This window comes from Hypanus sabinus, chromosome 29 (genome assembly GCF_030144855.1).
Source record: "Hypanus sabinus isolate sHypSab1 chromosome 29, sHypSab1.hap1, whole genome shotgun sequence".
In the NCBI taxonomy this organism is placed as follows: Eukaryota; Metazoa; Chordata; class Chondrichthyes; order Myliobatiformes; family Dasyatidae; genus Hypanus; species Hypanus sabinus.
In genome coordinates this window covers 13,252,697-13,278,664 of record NC_082734.1, presented here as the reverse complement: position 1 = coordinate 13,278,664, position 25,968 = coordinate 13,252,697, and the positions used below count along the sequence as shown (strand labels likewise).

At 47.9% G+C, this 25,968-nt stretch overlaps 1 pseudogene; it reads left to right on the top strand.

Annotated features, from left to right (window-relative positions):
• LOC132383011 (transcriptional enhancer factor TEF-1-like) overlaps positions 1-25,968 on the top strand; it is a 90,560-nt pseudogene that overhangs the window by 9,255 nt on the left and 55,337 nt on the right.

Here is a 25,968-nt window from a genome sequence, read left to right as displayed (position 1 = left end):
CTCTGTCATAATCCTTGACCTTCCACACAATCTTTACAGTCTAGACCAAATGTTCCCCAGCAGCATTTCTGGAGTCCAGGTAACCAGGCCACCCCTCCAGGCTCGTCCCTTCCTAAGACTAACACTCTGTCAAAACAGAAAGATGAGCTCACAGAGGGTGTTTTGATGGAAAGATGGGCTGAAGGAGAGATGCTTTGATTGAGTGATGGTGTTACGCAGTGATTGTCTAACAGAGAGATGCTTTGATAGAGTGATGGTGTTATGCAGTGATTGTCTGACAGAGAGATGCTTTGATAGAGTGATGGTGTTACGCAGTGATTGTCTGACGGAGAGATGCTTTGATAGAGTGATGGTGTTACGCAGTGATTGTCTGACGGAGAGATGCTTTGATAGAGTGATGGTGTTACGCAGTGATTGTCTGACGGAGAGATGCTTTAATAGAGTGATGGTGTTATGCAGTGATTGTCGGATGGAGAGATGCTTTGATAGAGTGATGGTGTTACGCATGATAGTCTGATGGAGAGATGCTTCGATAGAGTGATGGTGTTACGCAGTGATTGTCGGATGGAGTTGTGATTGATGGAAGGATGGTTTGATAATGATGATGTTATAGAATGATTGTCTGACGGAGCGATCGTGTTACACGGTGATAGTCTGATGCAGGGATGGTTTGAAAGAGTGATGGTCTTATGGAGGGATGAGCTGATGGAGGGATGGGCTAATGGAGAGATTATTTGACAGTGATGGGTTGATAGAGTGATGATCTGATGGAGAGATAGTTTGATAGAATGATGGTCTTATGGAGGGACAATCTGATGGAGGGATGGTTTGTGGAAGGAGTGATTCACTCTCTCCCTCGTTAGTGAGCGGAAGAGCCAGTGGGATGTTGAACAGTGGTTTTGGATGGACTCTCAATCATGGTCTTTTCAGGGGCTTGCATGGTGGGTGGAGGTAGGGGGTGGCTAATGAGTTTGATGAGGCAGGTGGGGGGACGGGGAGGGTTGATTCTTTGCTGCTGATTGGGCAGGGGAGGGTGAAGGGGGCTTTAGGGTTCTAATGTTTTTCTGTCATATGTTCTTTGGGGTATTTCTTCTGTTTCATGGATGTCTGTGAAGAGTAAGAATTTCAGGTTGTATCTTGATAACACTCTCTGATGTTAAACAGAAACATTGAACCACAGATGTGAGGGATGGTGGGGCAATTAGCTACTGTAAATTACCCTCAATGTGGAGCTGAGTGGTAGAATCTGGTAGCAATTGATGCGAACATATGAAAAATAAGAAGGGTTGGATTCAGTGTGAAAATGGGCGTTTGATGGTTGGCATGCATTCAGTGGGGTGAAGAGCCTGTTTCTATGAGTATCTTTTGCTCTATAACCAGAGAACAAGTGTGAATTGCTGCAGTTTGTGAAGTTAAAATGGGGCATGACCTGCACAGTAAATGGTGAAGCCCCGGGGAATGTCGTAGAACAACGAGACTTACTGAGTACGAGCACACAGTTCCCTGAAAGTCTCCAACTCAGGGCAGGAAAGGAAGTGGTTGGCATGCTTGCCTTTGTTGTCAGGGCACTAAGTACAAGAACTGGGACGTCACGTCAAGGTCAAAGTTATTGTCAAATGCAGAAGTACTTGTGAGCACAGGTACGACAAAATCCTACCTGCAGCAGCATTGCAGACACACATAAGCAATATGCACAAGAAAAGCATCAATTATTCACAATTTTTTACAAGAAAGAATACAATTAGAACCAAATAAAAGCCCATTTTAGTGCAAGGCGACCAAAGTAGTCATAGTGTAGCTAATGATAAAGGTTCCCCGGTTGGTAGGGATCTTTGATGATGGACGTTGCCTTCTTGAGGTATCACTGATGGTGGGGAGTGATGTATTTACTGCCTGTTACTCTGCTGGCGTTTAGGGCAGCGATGAAGATCCTCCATCTCTGGCGGTGTTCAGGGCTTCCTTCATCGTGTCAGTAGCTTTCTCTCGGTTTTTACTACCGTCAGTCATGCAAGTCCCGGGTGAAGACTCAGGAATACCGTCACACTCAGATGTAGAAGGATTTTTCACTGCTGTTTCTGTCACAGTTTTGTCTGACCAGTCAGGGTCGTTGGCCCTGAGCTGAACCCCTGAGCCTGGAGGACCGGTGGGCCACTCTTAGTCAAGCTTCCACCCTCTGACCTGTTTGGCATGGGCGACCCTACCAACAGCCAAAAGACAAGGCCCTGACTCCAACTCTATGGGTTGTTTCCTCTTGGGGGGGGGGGAGTGGGGAGTGATGTTCTCATGGTGTTTTGAGCTGAGTCTACGGCTCTCTGCAGCTTCTTACGTTCAAATTGACGTTCCAGAACAGTTAGGAAGCTTTCAGCTGTACATCCGGAGAGGTTGTCCCAACTGTAGGAAATGTTGGCAAAACCACACTGGGTCCGCCAGTCCTCCAGGTTCAGGGGCTCAGCTCAGATCTAACAACCCTGACTGGTCACGGAAACAGCCACGAAGAATCCTGCAACTGAGTGCAACATTATTCCCAAATCTCCACCCGGGATCTGCATGACTGGCAGCAGTGAAGACCAAGGGGAAGCTATGGACACGATGGAGGAAGCCCTGAACACCGCCAGAGATGAAGGGCCTTCATCGCTGCCCGAAACGCCAGTAGCGTAATGGGCAAAAGAAGAAGAAGAAGAGAGGTCGATAGATAGGAAAGGTTTTAAGGATATTTGGAACTAGCTCAGGTAGATAACTTGGCTGGTGGGGTATGTCAACCCAAAGGGCCTGTTACCATTCATGGCGTATAACTGACTCTAAAGGGGAGTACCCACAGAAGCTGGTGTGGCAACGAAATAGATCCCATATCGGGAAGTCTAAACCAAATAGCTCAGATGGAGATGGCCAGAAGAAGAGAAGGAAAGGATCGAGGGGCCAGTCTTAACTTTTAAATAAAACTAATAAACAAACTCATTGGCTAGTTTCAGTCTCAGTGCAAACTTTAACACACAGAAACATTTGATTCCTGTCAGTTACTAATAGCTTTGCCAATGCTGTAACTCCCAGGATCGACCACCTTGTGTGTGCTCAGGCTGATACGCTTCCTCCTCTTCACTGATGCTGCCTGGCCTGCTGAGTTTCTCCACCACTTTGCCCTGGATTTCAGTGACCCGAGCCAGGACTGAAGCCTGGGGTCAGAATCAATTATATTATCACTGACACCTGACATGAGATTTGTTTTGCAATATCGTGCAAATAAATAAAAATCTATAAATTACAAATAATAACTAAAAAAGAACTAGTGAGGTAGTGTTTATGGGTTCATGGACCATTCAGAAGTCTGATGGCGGAGGAGCAGAAGTTGTTCTTAAATTGTTGAGTATGAGTATTCAGGCTCCTGTAGCTGCTCTCTAATTATAAAGCCATAAATGTTAGCTTTATTTGTCACATGTACGTCGAAACATCTGAAATGCGTCAAATCAAATCGGTGAGGATCGGACTGGGCAGCCTGCAAGTGTCGCCATGCTTCCAGCACCAACGTAGCATGGCCACAACTCACTATCGCTAACGCACGTCTTTGGAGTGTGGGAGGGAACCCACAGAGGAGAGGCATTGTCACAGAGACAGCACACAAACTCCCACCAGGCATGGTGAAAACTGAACCCCAGTCGGTGATTGTCGGCAGTATAAAGCCATGTGCTAGCGGCTTTGTTATAACAGCTTTGTTATTGTGCTGCCCCTGGTAGTAAGGAGAAGAGGGAATGTCCCGGAAGGTGAGTGTTCTTAGGTCTGGTTGCCATCTCCTCGAGGCATTGTCTCTTGAGGATGTCCGAGAATGCCAGGATCTGGAATGTGGACTGGCTTGCGGTTGGAACTGGGGGCCAGGTTGATTTTGTGTACTTTGCTGGGCTTCGGCTGGGGGATTTACCGTGCTGAAGTGTAACATGTAAAGATGTGGGACGGTAGCGTAACAGTTTATCACAACGCTCTGCAGTGCAGGCAATCTGAGTTCAGTTCCCACTGCTACCTGTGGGGACTTTGTATGTTCTCCCTGGGTTTCCTCCAGGTGCTCCGGTTTCCTCCCACAGTCCAAAGACGTACTGAAGGTTAATTAGCCATTGTAAACTGTCCAGTGGTTAGGCTAGGATTAAATTGGGGGATTGCTGGGTGGATTGTCTCGAAGAGTTAGAAAGGTATGTTCCGTGCTATACCCCAATAAATAAATAGATAGATAAAGTGTCTGATGTAATGGAAGTATCTAAATATCTAAAGTATCTGGGTACTAATGTAATATCCTATAGTTCAGAAAATATGCTAGTCCAGCCTTTCCGCCGTCCCCATTATGGCAGTGTTGCTCTGCTCAAACACTGGGGGGCGGTGTTGGGGGCGTCTCCGTTGGATCATGGCTGGGAGCCTTTGGCTAGACATTATCCATCAGAGTATGAGAAGCGTTGTGATTCTTCTCGCTTACCGCACTGCCAAGTCGCCAGGGACTCTGGGGAGGCAGTGGGATGCACTGTCCCCGATGGGCTGAAGTTCCGTCGGCACCGTGCAGCTGCTGATAAACATGCCAGAGCAGCTGAGCCGCTCCGCGGTGCGGCAGCAACCTGTTCCACTGCCCTACATGGCCGTCCGCGTTACCTGCTGCCAGCGTCGGCGGGTCGCCCAGAGAAGGGACGACTCCAGCTCTGTCCTAATGCAGCCTGCGCCCCGTCATTCTGTCCATCGGAACCGCAAGAGATCCCGCAGGCGCCGGAAATCCCGAGCAAATCACACACACACACACAACGTGCTGGAGGAACTCAACAGGTCCGGCAACATCAGTGACGAGGAGAAAGCGGCTGAGACCTTTAATCAAGAGTGGGGGCAGAAGGCAGAATAAGTAGGTGAGGGGAGGAGGGGAGTATAAGTTGGCAGGTGATAGGAGAGATCAGGTGAGGGGAAGGTGGGTGGGTGGGGGAGCAGGGATGAAGAAGCTGAGAGGGGACAGGTGGAAGAGGAAAAGGCTAAAGGGGAAGGAATCTGAGAGGAGAGGACTGTGGACCATGGGGTAAAGGGAAGGAGGAAGGGAACCAAAAGGAGGCGATGGGTATCCATTTCACAAGATAACAAGACAAAGGAGCAGAAGTAGGCCATTCAGCCCATCGAGTCTGTTCTGCCACTCCACCATGAGCTAAACTATTCTCCCATCCAGTTCCAGTTTCCGGCTTTTCTCCCACATCCCCTGATGCCCTGACTGATTAGATACCTATCAATCTCCTCCTTAAACACCCGCAATTTCTCCCCCCTCGCATCCTCTTGTTTTCCTTCCCCAGTCTGACCCCCCTCCTCTCTTCTCTCCTGCCCTCCGCTCCTTAATCCATGGTCCACTCTCCTCCCCTATTAGGTGCTGGGTGCGATGTTAAATACGGTGCGATTTTATGACTGGTATTTTAGTGAATCAACCCAGGGCGGTTTCCTCTCCCCCAGTGAGTTGTGATTGTGCTTTTTACCCGGCCCCGTTCGTACATCAGCACATTTCCAAAGAAGGACTGTGACCCCCACGGCTACGGTTTCCCAGCGCTGACAGCATCAAAGGACGTTTCTCAGTCCCGCTTTTCTATATACACGGTGGACATTTGCACAACCCCTCGCTGACTTTCCGCAGAGAAGTGTTTTGTTTTAAATAAAACAAGTTGTTCACGTTTTACTTTGCTTAAAGAAAGCAAGTGACGTCACGGGGCAGCTGTCACCAGGAGGTGCCAGAGCCGGAGGGGGTCCCGTTACGATTGTCAACAGGTGGTGACAACCGAGGCAGCAGCTGGTCGGAATGAGAGAAATTCTAAAGAGGGACTGACTGTAAAAATAATTTCTTCACAATGCCCTTCAAAACGATGCTGTTAGACCCCCGCTGGGCGGGGCTCTCTCCCAAGCCCGGGGGCCGTACAGTAGCCGGTGGCGCGCTCTCCCCGTGGTCCAGGCTGTGCGAGTTTACACAGTAATGGCCGGGTGTGCAAATTGTGTGAGGAGTCCGTCGGCGCAGACCCAGAGCGGAGGCTAAGCCATCTCCGGAGAGAACCGAGACCAGATCCTCCAGCGTTTACAGCAGCCCACAAGACCCCTTTGCTCCCCGGGCGCTTGTGTTTGGCTGAAGGGTCGGCGCCCTTTTACAGAAGCTTAATATAGCTGAAGCCTGGCATTGCCTTACACACACGAGGAACTTGCCGTGGTGTGCTGGTCAGCAGGCGACACGCAACAAAAACACCATTCAACAATTATCAACAATCATGTTAGAGGTTGGAGGAAAAATGCGCATAAATACATATTTAGAATGTAAAAGTGGTTTAAAGTGCAGTGACTGAGCTAATAGAGGGGCGGGCTAACTAGACGGTTGGTCAGATTAACTTTTATTTACTGTTTTTCAATTGAGACACGGACGTTTCGCGCTGCCCAGACACCCCCTGATTTAACCGTGCAACAGTTTGCGATGACCGATTAACCTACCGGTCGGCACGTCTTCGGACTGTGCGAGGAAACCGGAGCACTCCGGAGGAAACCCACGCGGCCATGGGGAGAACGTGCGAATTGTGCCCGGGTCGCTGGAACTGTAAAGCGTCGCGCCAACCATCACAACACCTGCCGCCCTGTCCAGACGGCGTGGTTTCCCCAGAGCTTTCCGGAAGAGAGCCGGCTGCTAAAGGTGGCGCCCACCATATTTTATCCCGCCCACTCTTTGTCCTGGACACATACAAGCCCCTTTGCACCTCAGATTTTTGGATTTTCCCCTCGTTTAGAAAATAGTCTGCACATTTATTTCTTCTGCCAAAGTAAGTGACCATGCATTTTCCAACATTGTATTCCATTTACCACTTTCTTGTCCATTCTCGAAATCGAAGTCCTTCTACAGCCTTCCTGTTCCTCAACGCTACCTGTCCCCCACTGATCTTTGTATCGTTTGCAAACTTGGCAACGAAGCCTTCTAGTCCATCATCTGAATGATTGATATTCAGAAGTGTTCCCAACCTCGACCCCTGCAAAACACCACGGGTCACCGGCAGCCAATCGGAAAAGGATCCTTTTATTCCCACTCGCTGCCTCCTGCCAATCAGCCAGTGCTCTGACCATGCTGGTAACTTTCCTGTAATACCAGGGGCTCTTACCTTGGGAAGCAGCCTCACGTGTGGCAACTTGGTGTGTGGAGATGTGGTTAACTGGTGCCACCTACTGTCTCCTGTCATGGAGAAAGCTTGTGATCCACCTGTAGCTGGGACCTGGGTATACGAAGGGTGATTGATCAGTTCATGGCCTAAAGTTGAGGAAGATGAGTTATTAACTTCAAACTTTCTGTATAATCACTCGAACTGCATGTGCATGTAATGAGAGCTGTATAACTCATCTCCTTCGACCTTAGGCCACGAACATATCAATCACCCATCTGTGGACACTTGCTGGAGGTCCAGGGTCCGTATGCTCCACGACCGCTAGACTAAGTATGTAAATGTAGGAGGGGGCTATGTTGAAAAATAAAAGTGCTAGGTTTTCTAAAATTGACTCCTACCTTAGGCCACGAACTTGTAATTCACAGCTCGTACTAAGTTTGGAGTTTCTTTTGTAGAAGCTCTGGGAGGATGGTATTGAAGGCTGAACTGAAATCAAGGAAGAGAATCCTCAACTGTACAATCATAAGACATAGAATTAGGCCACTCGGCCCATAGAGACTACTCCACCATTCCATCATGGCCGATTTATTATCCCTCTCAACCCTATTCTCCTTCCTTCTGCCTGTAACCTTTGACACCCTGACTAGTAAGAACCTATTGACCTTCACTTTAAATATACTCAATGGTTTGGTCTTCACAGCTGTTTGTGGAAATAAATCCCACAGATTCACCAACTATAGGAAATATCCTCTCCCCATCCACTCTATCAATATTCTATTGGTTTCAATGGGAGCCCCCTCCTCCCCCCCCCCCATCATTCTTTTAATGAATATAAGCCCAGCACCATCAAATGCTCCTTGTAGGTTAACCCTTTAATTTTTGGAATAATTCTCATGAACCCCTTGTCCCTCTCCAATGCTAGCACATCCTTCCTTAGCTAAGAGACCCAAGACTGCTCATAGTACTCCAATTGTGGTCTAGCCCAATATAAGGCGACACCATCACGTCCTTGTTCTTATATTCTTGACCTATTGAAATAAACACTAACATTGCATTTCAAATTTCAAAATAAATTTATTATCAAAGTACAGAAATGTCACCATACACAACCCTGAGATTCATTTTCTTGCAGGCATTCTCAATTAATCCATGATAGAACAATAACCATAATGGAATTGATGAAAAACCGCACCAACTTGGGCATTCAACCCGTGTGCAAAAGACAATAAACTGTGTAAATACAAAAAAGAAATAAATAATAATATTAAATAAATAAGCAATAAATATCAAGACCATAAGATGAAGTGTCTTTGAAAGTGAATCCATTAGTTGTGAGAAGACTTCAGTGATGGGGCAAGTGAAGTTAAACCCCTTTGGTTCAAGAGCCTGATGGTTGAGGGGTAATAACTGTTCATGAATCTGGTGGTTCGAGTCCTAAGGCTCCTGCATCTTCTGCTTGATGGCAGCAGTGAGAAAAGAGCACATCCTGGGTGGTGAGGATCTCTGATGATGAATGCTGCACTTCTACAACAGCATTTTGTGCAGATATGCTCAGCGGTGGGGAAGGTTTTAGCCATGATGGACTGGGCCATATCCACTACTTTTTGTGGGATTTTCTGTTCAAGGGCTTTGGTGTTTCCACACCAGGCTGTGACTCAGCCAGTCAATATACCCTCCACTACACATCTATAGGGGTTTTAGATGTTGTACCAGGGCAGTTGAGATGCTGTAGTACAGAGCCCAGACTGATTTTAATGGCATTGTCTACAGATCTGTTGACTCTGTGAGCAAGCTGCAGCACATCTAGATAAGTTGAGTTATGGATTTGAGAAATCACATGATTAAGTTGTTCTGCTGCTCCTGAAATCTGGCAATTTCATGAATTTGATGGTGTCGGACTATTGGATACAACTGCTATTAATATTCTCAATACACTACAATAAACTTTGTTTTAGACAGTACACAGTTGTATAATGAATCTTCCGGTGAACTTGGTAAATTTCTAGGGAACACGGGAACAAGATCTGAATGAGTTTGAAGGGAGTGTGGAAACTGCAGCCAGTGAGGCAATGCTGAGCTGTCAGGATTTCTGAACAATCAGAATTGGAGTTTTACTGTAGAAAGAATAAAATGAAGATCAAGTTCAAGTTTAATTGTCATTCAACCAGACATGAATACCCATGAACTCAGCCAAATGAAACAATGTTACCCTGGGGCCAAGGTGCAAAACACATTCCGAACAGTCATACACAGCACAAGGCCAGAAAACACGTATAAGACAGCAGTAAAATACAGTCAGACAAAAATATATAGTCCAAGTCCCTGAGTCCATGTATATTACAGCAGTCTGCAGTCAAACACAATACATCTTGTTTTCTGCTGAGTGAACACTGGGGGGCAGCACTGACGCCACCCCAGTTCTGGCGCTCTCCAATGTCTGGCTGATGCGGGCAGCAGCACGATCCAGACCAAGTCCTGCTCGTTCAGTTTCTCCACCAGCGAGTAACTCGCTGGCGGGGTAGACCTGCCGTACTTCAAGTTCTTAATGCCCATTCAGGGTCCTGCGGTCGTAAAAACCTCAATTGAGGGAAGGCAACAATGCCTCTGGCTGGCCGCGTGGCAGCTGCTGCATCTGAGCTCACGGTCGCCTTACCGGAAGTTGGACACACGCTTACTTTCAGACAGAAGGACAGAGGCAGAGACGGTCACAGACTTGATATGCAAAGATGGTAAATGGTATAGATGGGCGCTTGGTAATCAGTTTATAATTGTCACATATACCAAGTGAAAAGCTTTTGGTTGTGTGTCATCTAGTCAGGATCGTTCCAAATGCAAATACAATTACAGGGCAAGTGTCGTGTGGGTAGAATAGGTTCACGACGGGGTAGATTGAGAGATCAAACATTCACGTTTGGCTTATAAGAGGACCAGAACCTTGCCGTAGGGCTTGGAGGCTTGTGTGCCTCAGTGACCCGGAGAGCGATGTTGGCTGGAGTCAGGGCTTTGGCCCTTGGTAGGGTCACCCGTGCTGAACAGGTCAAAGGGCAGAGGCCAGACTAAGATTGGCCCACTGGTCCTCCAGGCTCAGGGGTTCAGCTCAGGGCCAACGACCCTGACCGGTCAAACAACACTGTTACGGAAACATCGATGAAGAATCCTGTATCTGTGTGCAACTGAGGATCCGGAACCACAGCTGAGGATGGCCAAGGACAGACAGAGATGGAGGAATTTCATTGCTGCCCTAAGCGCCAGTGGTGTGATGGGCAGTAGGTTGTAATAGGTTTTTTCAAGAGTTTTATAAACTGATGGCAAGACTATGGTTTGCCAAAGGGTTTGGTTCCTATGAACCCCTAAGAGCCAAAGAAAAGTGAGCCAATAGAATCCAAAGGAGAACTGAAAGGGTAGCTAATCAGGACTGAGTGAATAGGGGGGTGGGCTATATAAATGCGAGCAGTCCCCAGAGAGAAACACCAACAACTGTGCACTGAGGATGTCACCTCGACTGGTGATGAAACGCCTGCAAAGCTGATTGCCAATTTCAGCGACATCGAGAAGAGAGAATATCTGGGGTGGGCGGGGCCTTCGATTACACTGCCTGCTTTACCGAAGCAGCGAGGTGTGTAGACGGGGCCTAGAGAGGGGAGGCCGCTTTCTGTGATGTGCGGAACTGTGTCCACAACTCTCCTCAGCTTCCTGCAGTCTCAGCATCTGGGTGTAGAATGACCTCGTGTTTTGAATGTCCGTTTGTGAATGTGTGAAAACCAAGCCTAATTTGCTGGGCTAAGTGGACTGTTTCTGTCCTGTATATTCTGCCAGTAATCCTTTAAGCTCCCTCTGTCTACAATTATAAAAATCAAAGAGTTCACGACACAATGGTCGAGACAATTACCCTGTTGCACACTGTTTCCATTTGGTGAGGAAACCACGTCAAGTCTGGAGCAACACACTCAAAATGCTGGAGGATCTCAGCAGGTCAGGCAGCATCTATGGAAATGAATAAACAGTCCATGTTTTGGGCTGAGACCCTTCTTCAGGACTGGAAAGGAAGGGGGAAAATGCCAGAATGAAGAGGGAAAGGAGGACCAGCTCGAAGGTGATGGGTGAAGCCGAGTAGGTGGGAAAGGGAAAGGGTTGGAAAAGACGGAATCTGATAGGAGAGGAGAGTGGACCATGGGAGAGAGGGACCTGTGGGAGGTGATAGGCAGGAGAGGAAAAGAGGTAAATGGCCAGAGTGGGGAATAGAAGAAGAAGAATGGAGGGAGTGGAAAGATATTTTTTTACCAGAAGCAGAAATCAATATTCATGCCATCAGGTTGGAGGTTGTCTAGACAGAATACTAGGTGTTGCTCCTCCACCCTGAGAGTGGCTTCATCATGGCAAAAGAGGAGGTCATGGAGAGAGGGAATGGGGGTAGGGATTATATAGTGGTTGGCAGATGGAGCGGAGGTGCTCGAGAAAGTGGTCCCCCGGTTTACATCAGGTTTCATCAATGTAGAAGAGGCCACATCGGGATCACCAGATACAATAGACGACCTTAACAGATTTGAAAGTGAAGTGTTGCCTCAGCTGGAAGGACCATTTGGGGCCCTGGATGGAGGTAAATGGGTAAGTGTAGCATTTCTGTTGCTTGCAGGGGTATGTGCCAGGAGGGAGACTAGTGGGGAGGGACAAATGGACAAGGGATTCCCTTGGAAAGTGGAGAATGGGGGTATAGGTAAAGGTGTGTTTGTGGTAGGATCCTATTGAAGATGGCTGATGTTGTTGATAATGTTGTGTTGGATGCATAGACTCATGGGGTGGTAGTTGATGACAAGAGGAATGTGATTACGTTGAATATTACGAATAATCAATACATTGAACGTTAACCCTTCTACATTTTAACCAATGATCAGTGATTTTATAACTTATCCCATGGATTAACAATTAACCCGTCAAAGTATTATGGAAAAACTCTCAGTTGCATGTGTTATGAAACCCTGTAACTAGGTCACTTACCAGCAAAGATAGAGAGGTCCGTTGAAGTCTGATGGTACTATTTTAAACAGTGTTTATTGATAAAGGGGCACAAAATAAGATCAATGCAAACATACAGATAATATACGTCGTCAATATTAAATCTAAAAGCGCGGGTATAATAATAATCAATAAGAAATAGCTCTATCGTTGTCTAGGGGATAATTTATTGTCCGATGGAAATATAAAAGTCACTGTTAGTTCGTTCAAGCTGCAGCATTTTGGGTTTGAGAGAAAGACGGGTTAAACTTGCCCAGTTCTTTTATGAAGCCAATCCGTCGAGTCGTGGGGAGTTGGTTTCCCCGTTGTTAGCTAAAAGCCGTTTTTCCGTGGTAAAAGCCACCGGTTCTGGGCAAATGGAACCAAACGCAAGTGGCCTCCTCCCAATGGCTTCCGCTATTACGGGATCGCTAGTGTTTCTTCTGGTGCGTCTGAGGGGCTGTTCCCACAGACCCTCTTTTATCCTGACTCACAGGGTTTCAGATGTCAATCAGGTTGGGGGTGATGCAATCCCTCCCTCAACCAGCCCACTTTGCCTGAGGGCTTCCACGTAGCACAGTATTGCAATACACAAGTTCGCCTCCAAGAGACAATGGCCGTGTCCCGTAGCTTTATGTCACCGGGGAACGAGACATTCCGCACGTCTCTCTCTCCTGACCCAAATCAATAGTGATCTTGCGATTCTCACAAAGGAGGGGGCTACAGGCGTAACACATGAAAGTGCAAACCTTCGAAACATTCAATTGAGGTTGAGGACTTGACCTCCCTCCACCCAAGGAGGTGTAGTGGTTAGCACGATGCTTTACAGTACAGGCAACCCAGGTTCAATTCCTGCCGCTGTCTTAAAGGAGTCTTCACATTCCCCCTGTGACCGCTTGGGTTTTCTCCGGGTGCTCGGTTTCCTCCCACAGTCTGAAGATGTACCGGATGGTATGTTAATTGATCATTGTAAATTGTGGGGTTAAATCGAGGTTTGCTGGGTGGTTCGGCTCAAAGGGCTCACTCAGTGTCGTGCCTTATTAAATAAATAGATTTACTCTTCGGCATAGTATCGTTAAATGCTCAACCCTGCACAAGTTATGTGCCAATGATGTTTTGTGTACATTGTCCCCCATTCCCATCTCCAAGTGGAAGTGGGAATGCTGGTGGCGGTAAATAGCCCTTGCTTTCTGTTTTGTCAGCATGTCCTGTGCTAGTCTCTAATTAGCACCAAGTATTTCTCTCTCCTACGGGGAAGCGAACTGTTGTGGCGTCCAAAAATTAAGAGCATTACAAACACACTTCACCTCGATGACTATGAAAACGTTTGATTTAGGAAAGCCTAGAAAATGTTGTTATTGCTACAAAACAAGTACAAAAGCTAAGCAGTCTTGACACAATTTTTAATAGGGCTTAGATATGTCCACAACTGGAATGTCATGCAACATTTTGATCTACTTACCTAAAGAAAGGTATACGACCCCTTGAAGAGTGGAAATATACAATCAATGGTCACTTTGTTAGATACCTGCTCTACCTAATAACGTGGCCACTGGGTGTATGTTCATGGTCTTCTGCTGTTGTAGCACATCCACTTTGAGTTGTGATGTGTCGTGTGTTCAGAAATGCTCTTCTGTTGTAATGCACGATTATTCGAGTTACTGTCACCTTCCCATCAGCTTGAACCAGTCTGCCCATTCTCCTCTGACCTCTCCCATTACCACAGCTTTTTCACCCACAGAACTGCAAGTCACTGGATGTTTTTTTTTGTTTTTCACACCATTCTCTGTAAACTCTGGAGACTACTGTGCGTGAAGATCCCAGGAGATGAGCAGTTTCTCAGATACTCAAACCACCCCATCTGGCACCAACAATCATTCCACTGTCAAAGTCTCTTAGGTCACATTTCTTTCACATTCTGGTGTGGGGTCTGAGCAATAACTGAACCTCTTGACCATGTCTGAACGCTTTTACGCATTGAGCTGCTGCCGCATGATTGGCTGATTAGATATTTGCATTAATAAACTGTTGTACAGGTGCACCTAATAAAGTGACCTCTGAGCCTAGTTCTCCTCAGGAGATCAAACTGTTATCTGATTCCTTGGATAACTGGTACTGAGGTGGTCCTTTGAGGAGAATTTGAGCAAAGGAGGCCAATATATCCTAGAGTTTAGAGCAATGAACTACTGAGTCATGTAAAGATGACAAGGAACATAAACCGTTGGGTGAGTGAGAGGAACAACACAAACCTGGGGACACGGTCACAGTAGATACGGTCAATGAACTGAGATGAGGAAGGATTCGTTTCACATGGAGGAATATAAATCCTAGGAATTCTGTACCCTGAAGCCTATTGATTTGGTATCTCACCAAAGGTTCTGGCAAATTAATGGAGAGCATTCTAACTGGTTGCGTGGTCACCGCACATGATTGGAAAAAAATCTGCAGAGGGTTGTAAGCTTAGCCGTCTCCATCATGGATACCAGCCTCCCCACCATCTTCAAAAGTCAATGCCTCAATAAGGCGGCATCCATCATTAAGGACCCCCCACCACCCAGGCCATGCCCTCTTCTCATTGCAGCTCTCAGAGAGGAGGTACAGGAGCCTGACGGCTCACACTCGGTGTTTTGGGAACAGCTTCTTCCCCTCTGCCTTCAGATATCTGAATGAACCTTGAACCCATGAACCCCGCCATTTTGCTCTCTTTCAGCACCACTGATTATCTTCCAGATTGAGGCTGATAGATTTGTGTACGATATGTTTCCAAGCCCATCAAACCTGCACACATGGGGTAAGGCAGAGTCATCTGCGTGCCCACTGTGTTCCAAGCGAGGAACCCTGGAGCACATCCTCAGCGGCTGCACAAGGGCATTTGATGAGGGACGGTACCGATGATCAGGTCCTGAGGGCCTTCGCTGAAGCCATCAGCGCAGGTGTGGAGTGGGCGAAGCGGTCCTGACCCTCCAAGCAGACCATTGCCTTTGTCAGAGCTGGGGAGCAGCCAATACCCACCAAAAGAACATCTGCAGGCATCCTGACCTCTGCAAGGGACTGGTAGCTGTTGGTGGACCTCGAAAGGCAGCTGAAGTTCCCCGACCATATCACAGCCACCACCCCGCAACCAGACATTGTCCTTGTGTCTGAGTCTACCAAGCAGGTGGTGCTGCCGGAGCAGACAGTCCCATGGGACGATGACTTGGAAGAGACCTTTGAAAGGAAGCTATTGAAGTACACAGGACTGGTCAGCGACTGCCAGCAGGCTGGATGGAGAGCGAGGTGTCTCCCAGTGGAGGTTGGATGTAGGGGATTCGCAGCCCATTCCTTAGCCAGAGCCTACAGCAATTTGGGCATTGAGGGAGAGAGGAAGAGGAGAGCCATCCGCAGTCCCACCGATGGGGCAGAGAGGGTCTCAAGGTGGCTGTGGCTCAAGAGAGGGGAGCCATGGAGTCATGTGTAGCTAGTCATCTGGACACCAGCTGGGGTCTGAACAGCCCCGGCTGGGTCGCCCGGAGGAGGGTGTATGATGTTGAAACACCCGATGATTCCAGGAACATCTCTGAAGATGTGTCCAGAAGCATCGGTACACAGCGGTGGATACTGTGGAATTGGACAGGGATGCTGAGATTGAATATCGGTTCAAGTGCCAAAATGTCCCATCATCTTTTTTTTTGGCTTCTCTCAGATGTCTTTCAGCACAAGGGTCTAAGGCCCAGAAACTCTTTAGCATACTCCAGAGCATTGGCGCCACGTGTTTAGATGAAGACTCTCAATCCAAAACATCGACTGCGCGTTCATCTCTCACAGATGCCGCCTGACCCACTAAGTTCCTCCAGCATCTTATTTGCTGCTCTGGATGGTTAGATCTTGATTTGACCTGAACGGAGCATCACCCGAGCAGAAAATTCAACTCCTAATATCAGAGTTGAAATGAATTCACTTTATTACTTACATCCTTCATGTACGAGGAGTAAAACATTTTACATTACGTCTCCATCTAAATGTGCAATTTATAGTAATTTATAATAAATAGTATGTATAACAGGATAGTCAGTATAACATAGAAATACAGTTGTGTTAGCATGAATTAATCAGTCTGATGGCCTGGTGGAAGAAGCTGTGCAGAGCCTGTTGGTCCTGGCTTTTATGCTGCGGTACCGCTTCCCGGATGGTAGCAGCTGCAACAGTTTGTGGTTGGGGTGACTCAGGTCCCCAGTGATCCTTCAGGCCCTTTTAACACACCTGTCTTTGTAAATGTCCTGAATAGTGGGAAGTTCACATCGACAGATGCACTGGACTGTCCACACCACTCTCTGCAGAGTCCTACGATTGAGGGATGTACAGTTCCCATACCAGGCAGTGATGCAGCCAGTCAGGATGCTCTCAATTGTGCCCCTGTAGAAAGTTCTTAGGATTTGGGGGTCCACACCAAACTTCTTCAACCATCTGAGGTGAAAGGGGCGCTGTTGTGCATTTTGTGCATATCCAGTATGTACAGACCACGTGAGATCCTCAGTGATGTGTATGCAGAGAAACTTAAAGCTGTTCGCCCTCTCAACCCCAGATCCATTGATGTCAATAGGGGTTAGCCTGTCTCCATTCCTCCTGTAATCCACAACCAGCTCCTTTGTTTTTGCGACATTGTGAGAGAGGTTGTTTTCTTGACACCACTGTGTCAGGCTGATGAATTCCTCTCTGTAGGCTGACCCATTATTGTTTGAGACAAGGCCAATCAGTTAGTGTCGTCAGCAAATTTAATTAGCAGATTGGAGTTGTGGGTGGCGACACGGCCATGGGTATACGGAGAGTAAAGGAGGGAGCTTGGTACCATAAAACCATAAGACCGTAAGATATAGGAGCAGAATTCGGCCATTTGGCCCATTGACTAATCCACTATTCAATCATGGATGATTTTTTTTCAAACCCGTCTCCTTTCTTCTCCCTGTAATCCTTTACTCCCCTACCTATCCTAATAACCAATATTTTGGCAAGATATAAACACAAAAGATTCTATAAATGCTGGAAATCCAGAGAAATGAGCATAAAATGCTGGAAGAACTCAGCAGATCAAGCAGCATCCAAGGTAAGAAACAAGGAGTCGATATTTTGGGCCAAGACCTTTCATTACATCCCCTAAAACACCCCTAAACGGTGTCACATCCAAAATTACCGTCCCGCGTGATTTTCAACCTCAGTCCTCTGAGAAACAGCGGTTCCAACTTGCAGAGCCACCATGCGTTTCTAACCATCTCTCTCACAGAACTGTTTACAGGGCCAGCACCCTCTCTATGAGGCAAGGTGTAGCCTACTGGAATCTGTGAGTCTGTGGGAGTGAAGATCTCAGCTTCCAAACTGAGGAGTCACTCAATGGAGCTGCCTCTGATCCCTAAAGCACCTTCGTCTCATTAGAAGTCCCTAAGAAGTCTCAAATTCATAGTTTACTCTTTACAAAGGTCTCCCTGTCAATCTCTTCTAGATGGTTTCCTTCACCCCTCCATAAAAAGTAATTGAATCATAGAGTCACTGAAACAGGCCCTTCAGCCCATTGAGTCTGCACTGACCATAAATCACTCTAAACCCACAATAACTCCATTTCATTCTATTCTCCTTGCATTCCCATCACTTCCCCCAGCCACCCAATGTCCTACCACTCACCCACACACAAGGGTTGTTGTTCCCTTCCGCGCCCTGTGGCGCATCGGGCAGCATATTTTGCTGTTTCCGTAGCATTTTGACTGTTTTTTTAAACGAGGCCGAGTTGCTCGCTCGATGCCCAGCCCAGCACAGATGGAAAGCGTGCAAGGAGCCGGCCGGATTCGAACCCGGGACCTTTGTCCTCGAAGTCCACACACACACACACACACGCGCGCGCGCGCGCACACACACTCACACCCCGATTTACACAATGTCTTGGGATGTGGGAGGAAACCAGTGCACCCAGGGGAAACATACACGATCGCAAGGAGGGCGTGCAAACTCCACACGGACAGCACAGGAGGGTGTGCAAACCCAGGTCTCTCTGGGACTCTGAGGAAGCAGTTTCACCACTGTGCTGCCCCAGAGAAGCCGGCTCCTTGTATTCTTGTTTTTCTCTCAGCATTAGCTGTCCCCAGGCGATGTCAACACCCAGAATTCATCTTCTCTGGCCAGCGTTTCTCAGCAGCTGCCTGAACTCCCTTTTAACCCCTTGGGAGCCCTCTCTCACCACCACCCTGCACATTCTCCCACTGTCACTAACTAGCAGACGCATGCCCCTTTAAGGTCCGGCTGTCACGCCTGCAGCTGCTAGGTTTTAGTGTTGGCAGCTGCGAACACAGATGCCAGGTCAAAGGAGAACTTTACCCTGATACTGACACAACACAGAGCCCGATAGCCCTGCTTTGTTGTAAATCTTTCTGGGTCGAATCAGATTCTGACTCCGATTTATTTATCACACGTACATTGAAACATCCAGTGAACCAACCAGCACAAGCTCGGGAGGTGCTGGAAACGGCCTGGAAGAGACCCCACACTTTACGGTGCCAACGTAGCGCGGCCACAAATCTCAGCAGAATGACATGGAATGCAACAGAATAACAGGAAAACAAGCCCCTCACACAAGGACATTACAGACAGTCCTCCAGTTTCCAGTCTCCGGCCTTCCTTCTCCATCTCCAGCCTCTCATTTCCGTCTCTGGCCTTTTGCCTCCATTTCCTGCCTCTCATCTCCACCTCTGGCCTCTCATCTCTGTCTCCGGCCTCTGGTCTCCGGTCTCTGGCTTCTCATTTCTGTGTTCTGCTTCTCATCTCCGATCTCCGGCCTCTCGTCTCCAGTCTCCAGTTCTCATCTCTGTCTCCTGCCTCTCATCTCCCACCTCTCATCTCCAGTCTCCGGCCTCTCATCTCTGTCTCCTGCCTCTCATCTCTGTCTCCTGCCTCTCATCTCCGGTCTCCAGCCTCTCGTCTCCAGTCTCCGGCCTCTCATCTCTGTCTCCTGCCTCTCATCTCCAATCTCCGGCCTCGTCTCTCCAGTCTCTGGTCTTCCGTCTCCTCTCCGGCATCTCATTTCTGTCTCTGGCCTCTTGTCTCTATTTCCTGCCTCTCGTCTCCGTCTCCAGTCTCTCACCTCCATTTCCTGCCTCTCGTCTCTGTCTCTGGTCTCTCATCTTTATTTCCTGCCTCTCATCTCCGCCTCCAGGCGTCACCCGTCAGACTTCGATTTCTGGACTTCCGATTGGCCTTTGGGTTTCTGTCTTTGGTATCAACCATCAGACTATCCGATGGCAGGACCCCGAACTGACTCGAGCCTCCTGCTCACACGACCATCTCACCCTCGAGCCCACCGACCTGGGACAGCCTGACACCCACGGATGGCAACCTGACCCCCTAAATCCCCTCTCTGACCCCAAAACCACCTCTACAGACAACCTGGGAATGTGGAGAGAGTAAAGTGGCAGCGATTTCTGGTTCATTGGGCCGTCGGATAACCATGGCGGCCACGTACTTGGGACAACTCTTAAAGAACAAAAACTAACCAAGAAAATAGCCGGGATTCTCTTCATTTCTTTGGGACACGATGCTGCTTAATTGGAGCAGGAGACTGTTCGAACTTGTACTATACCGAGCTTAGAGAGGTAACACATCCCATTCACTTACCGCTCTGCAAAAAAAAACCTACCTCTCACATTCCCCACCTATACTTCCCTCCAATCACCTTAAAATTTCGCCATTGCCTCCCTGGGAAAGGTGCTGACTGTCCACTCCATCTAAAACTATCCAGCAAAGGCGAGCACAGCAGATGCTTCACTCTTCAACAATAAAACATACAGTATGAGCTGAACTAGGCCATTTGGTCAATGGAGTCTGTCACCGTTCCATCATGGCTGATTTATTTTTGGTCTCAATGCCGTTCTCCTGCCGTCACCCCGTAATTTTTGACGTCCTTCCAAACCGAGAACTTGCCAACCTCCGCTTTAAGTTTACCAAATAACTTGGCCTCCACAGCCGCCCATGGAAAATGGATTCTACAGGCTCTGCACCTTCTGGCTAAGGAGATTCCCCCTAATCTCCATTCAAAGGAGACATCCTTGTATCTGAGGTTGTGCCCCCGGCCCTTGACTCCCCCACTGTTGGAAACATCCTCTCCACATCCACTCTATCCAAACCTTATTCAATAGGGTTCAATGAGATCCACCTCATTCTTCTAACCTCCAGTACAAGCCCAGAGCCATCAATAGCTCCACATACGTTAACCCTTTCATTTCCAGGACAATTCCTGTAACATTCCTCTGGACCCTCTGCAATGTCGGCACATCCTTTCTCAGATAAGGGGCCCGAAACTGCTCCGAATGGTTTAACAACGTGAAGGCAAATGCAGCCGACTCCAGGGCAAGCAGTTTCATTTTGCTGGTGGGAAAGCCGATAGCAGTGATAATCCAAGACGCGTTTAACGGCCAAAGAAAATCAGAAAAGCTGCAGACGTTTGGAATCTGAAATGCTGGATAAACTTGGCAAGTGAGATGGTCGACATTCCAGGTCTGGGACCCTACATCAGAACTGGGAAAGCGGGAAACAAGTTGGTCTGGGTAGTGGGACAGTGATGGACGGGACAAAGGGAATTTACAGAGTGCCTGTGTCCAGTCCTCGGGAGTGACCCTGCACTTCCCATGACGTGCCACCTTAATTCTCCACCCCACTCCCACTGTGACCTCTCTGTCCATCGTCTCCTGCCTGGCTACAGTGCGGACCAGTGCAACGTCAAAGCTTCCCACCGTCCGGGCCACGGCATCTTTTAGCAGCTACCGCCAGACAGGAGCTACAGAAACCTGAAGTCCTACACCGACAAGTTCCAGAACAGCAACTTTCAGTTCCTGAACTAATTGGCAAAACCCTAGTCACCACAGTTTACCACACTGTGACCTCCTCAAACATTTTACCCGAAATCTTTCCCTCCTACATGGCCCTCCATTTTTCTTTCTTCCATCTGTGTTTCTAAGAGTCTTTTAAATGTCCCTAATGGATCAGCCTTTACTACCAGCCCTGGAAACGCATTACACACACCCACCACTCTCTGTGTAAAAAGAAAAACTGCCTTTGATATCCCCCCCTATATTTTCCTCCGATCAATTGTGTTCTTTCCTGTAAAAAAATGTGCGTAATACCAAGACTTTGGGCCTACTGCAGGCTGCTCCAAGGATTTGGCTCTTAGGACTCAGTCTGGTTCGGAAGGAGGTAGAAGGTGATCAGAGAAGTGGGAAAGATAAAGGGCTGGAGGGGAAGGAATTTGATAGGAGAGGAGAGTGGACCATAGGAGAGGGGAAAGAGCGGACTCAGGGGGAGAAGATGTGAAGAGGTAAAAGGCTAGCGTGGGGAATAGAAGACGGGAGGTAGGGAGATATTGTTTTACATAAATACATAAGAAATCTTATATACATAGATTAAAGGGAGTCTAGGTGCAAGAGTGTTTGTACATAAGGGACTGACAGGAAATGATGAAACTGTGGACGTGGATGTAGTGTTCAAAAACATTTAGGTGATTCTCCTCCGGGCACAACCCCAGCCTCGGTATGTTGAGTCAGAGCTGTTCCGTGGCGATGCCCTCAGGCGGGACCCTCCCAGCTGGGTGGGTGGGGAGTGAACAGGTGGGCTGAGTGGGTCCAGGCGTCACTCATTCCTACACTGTTCCCAGCTGCAGACCGAGTGCTGGTGAATGAGAAAAGAAGTGTTTACACAGTGCGTGTCAGTGTAGCTTTAAGAACCGTGTATCGCATGGTAATACATTGTTGTAGCCCTTTAGCTGATAATTACTGAGTTCAGTAAAAGATGTTCTATGATATTTCTGCATCCCTTTATCAGCAAGGCTGAAGAGTTTCCCATATGACGAAGAGCACAAAAGCATAAAGGTCCTATTTCTTCTCCGTACATCAGCTGGAGCGTTCTACTCATTTATGGTCACCAGCGTTCGGTTCGAGGGAGGTTACAGGAGTCACTTTATGGAATGGTCCTAGAAGTGGGGGATCAGTTCTGCACAGAGTGGGGAGGATAATATCGACCATGAATGGGGAGAGGTCCGAGAAGTGATTTAACAGAGGAATTCAAAATGACCAAGGACGCTGAGAAAGTGGAGGAGAAATGTTCTCACTGGCCGGAGGATGGAGGACTTGGCCAGCTAAAGTAACGGGAAGAGAAAAGACTTTCTCGTCGTCAGGGTCAGAAGCAGATTAATTTATGGAGAGTGAGATAAACAGTGGGCCAGGAACCAGGGAGAGCGAATGGCTCAGTCACACTGGGAAATCATTCTGTCACCGGTTCAAATGGGCAGAATAGTCCTGCTGAGGGGTGTGTGTGTGTGTGTGTGTGTGTGTGAGTGTGTGTGTGTGTGTGTGTGTGTGTGTGTGTGCGTGTGTGTGTGAGTGTGTGTGTGTGTGTGTGTGTGTGTGTGTGTGTGTGTGAGTGTGTGTGTGTGTGTGTGTGTGTGTGCGTGTGTGTGTGTGTGTGTGTGTGTGTGTGTGAGTGTGTGTGTGTGTGTGTGTGTGCGTGTGTGTGTGAGTGTGTGTGTGTGTGTGTGTGTGTGTGCGTGTGTGTGTGAGTGTGTGTGTGTGTGTGCGCATGTGTGTGTGTGTGTGTGTGTGTGTGCGTGTGTGCGCATGTGTGTGTGTGTGTGCGCATGTGTGTGTGTGGCAAATACCAATTTCAACAGCAGCCAGTCTTCAGACCTGAAGGTGGATTGTAGATTGAATTTAAAATGCAGCTCAGAACAATGGTCTTCCAAGAGTTGATTGCAAACAAAGAAACACACCACCTGACAGCAGATGGCTGCACTTGTGTGAATGCGGCCCAGAGGCTGTGGGAACTAACATTCACTTCAAGTGTCTGGAGTGTGGGTGTGGAGGTGGAAGTGTTTGTAAAGTTGTATGTAATTCAAAGGAAGCATTGTAGATACATTGCAACTATAACATTGTCCTGCTGTTACCTTTGATCTTTAGCATTTAAAATGTCTTGTAATATTGGGTCAGGCAGGTCTCTTCTTCCAAGAGTGACTCGAGTATGATGCCTGCCGCTCACTTTGCTGAATAAGGAGTTTTCTATTCACTAGCTTCAGTGTCTCACCATGTGTATCTGTGTGTGTATATATGTTATATATATATACACACATGCATGTATACCTAAGTGTGTGTGTATCTGTGTGTGTGAGTGTGTGCACATGTTTATACCTGAGTGTGCTTGTGTCTATATGTGTGTGTGCGCACAAGTGTATAGCTGAGTGTGTGCGTGCACTGTATCTGTGTGTTCACGTGTACCTGAGTGTGTGTGTATCTGTGTGTGTGAGTGTGTGCACATGTTTATACCTGAGTGTGCTTGTGTCTATATGTGTGTGTGCGCACAAGTGTATAGCTGAGTGTGTGCGTGTACTGTATCTGTATGTTCACGTGTACCTGAGTGTGTGTGTATCTGTGTGTGTACGTGTGTGTCCCACATTGTTGACTGGTACTGATTTTCCTCTCCCAAGAACGAAAAGCTTCAGTGTGCGATGGTGAAAAGGAGGGAGCTAGAAACTGAGGTTAAAATCAGAAAATTATTACATTGTCTGCTGGCTTCTCTTCTGATCATATTCACTTTTTCAACTGTCTTCATCCTGTACTTCCCAGTTAACCTCGTCCATCCCCATCGATGAGTCTCTTTTCCCTTCTCCAGTGCTTTACCCCTCTTGACAGTTAATTGCAGAATTCTTAAGGGGGGAGGAAATAAGGAAGAGGGAAGTCGAAGAAATGCAAGTTATGTGCAGACAGAAACAGGGTGGAGATCCGAAATGAGTGTTCTGTCCCCAGCCCGTCTATGTGATGCTGCTGTAACCCACGGACAAGTTCATCCATTGCCTTCGTTGTTTTCTCTCAGCAGGTCGGTGCTGCCTGCAAGCTAAGCCTGGACACCTTCAAGGAATCAAAATAGAGGCGAACAGCTGGGGCGAGGGCATGAGCCCTGACCGTGACTCGGAGGCAATGAGCAACTCAATTGACAAGAGCCTGGACAATGATGCGGAGGGCGTGTGGAGTGCCGATATCGAGCAGAGCTTCCAGGAGGCGCTGGCCATCTACCCGCCGTGCGGCAGGCGGAAAATTATCCTGTCAGACGAAGGGAAGATGTACGGTGAGTGGTGGCCACTGAACAGAGATTGCAGAATTTTGTTTCCCTCGAGCTGGAGGGGAGCACCGTGAGGCCTGATAGCGGCAGGGACCTCCGGTTCGATCCTGACTGGGTGGAGTTTTCCTGTTCTCCCCGTGACCGGGTGAGTTCCCCTGCTGCGCCTGGTGGTAAACAGTGTCAAAGGGGAGTTGTTGCTTATGTGTGAGGGAGAATGAGTAGCCGTGGCTCAGGGGAATAAGGAGAGGGGATTGATGGGGATTTCCCGCTGGGAGCTGGCAGATACCTGATGGGCCAAATGGCCTCATTCTTTAGTATAATAGGTCAGTAAGCAAGAATGAGTCAGTCTGTTAGCTCACTGAACGTCCTCTGTTGGTATCTTGTCAAGCATTACTTGTGCACTCAACGTACCTTGAATTTAAATGTCCATATTAGTCATTAAGTCATGAGGCAGGGAAAGAGGCCTTTCAGCCCATTTAGGAATACTTACTTACTGGCCGTTATTAGGGCAGCATTGAAGGTCCTCCATCTCTGTCCGTCATTGGCCATTCTCACTATTGTCCCCCAGGTGTGGTGCAGGGTTCTCAGTTGTACACAGATTTTTCATCACTGTTTCCATAACAGTGTTGTTTGACCAGTCAGGGTCGTTGGCCCTGAGCTGAACCCCCAAACCTGGAAGACCGGTGGGCCACTCTCAGTCTGGCCTCTACCCTTTGACCTGTTTGGCGTGGGCGACCCTACCAAGAGCCAAAATGCAAGGCCCTGACTCTGCCCAACGTAGCTCTCCGGGTCATTGAGTCACGCTAGCCTCCAAACCCTACGATGAGGTTGTGGTCCTCTTGGAGGAGTTAACAATATAACATGGAATACAGATCCAAAATTCCTTGAAAGAGACGTCACGGGTCATAAAAGAAAGCTTTTGGTACCTTGGCCTTCATAAATCAAAGAATTGAGTATAGGTGATGGGATGTTATGTTGTACAAGGCAGACAGACAGACAGACACACTTTATTGATCCCGAGGGAAATTGGGTTTCGTTACAGTCGCGCCAACCAAGAATAGTGTAGAGATATAGCAATATAAAACCATAAATAATTAAATAATAATAATAAGTAAATTATGCCAAGAAATAAGACCAGGACCAGCCTATTGGCTCAGGGTGTCTGACACTCCGAGGGAGGAGTTGTAAAGTTTGATGGCCACAGGTAGGAATGACTTCCTATGACGCTCAGTGTTGCATCTCGGTGGAATGAGTCTCTGGCTGAATGTACTCCTGTGCCTAACCAGTACATTATGGAGTGGATGGGAGTCGTTGTCCAAGATGGCATGCAACTTGGACAGCATCCTCTTTCCAGACACCACCGTCAGAGAGTCCAGTTCCACCCCCACAACATCATCGGCCTTACGAATGAGTTTGTTGATTCTGTTGGTGTCTGCTACCCTCAGCCTGCTGCCCCAGCACACAACAGCAAACGTGATAGCACTGGCCACCACAGACTCGTAGAACATCCTCAGCATCATCTAGCAGATGTTAAAGGACCTCAGTCTCCTCAGAAAGTAGAGTCAGCTCTGACCCTTCTTGCCTCAGTGTTCTTTGACCAGTCCAGTTTATTGTCAATTTGTATCCCCAGGTATTTGTAATCCTCCACCATGTCCACACTGACCCCCTTGGATGGAAACAGGGGTCACTGGTGCCTTAGCCCTCCTCAGGTCCACCACCAGCTCCTTAGTCTTTTTCA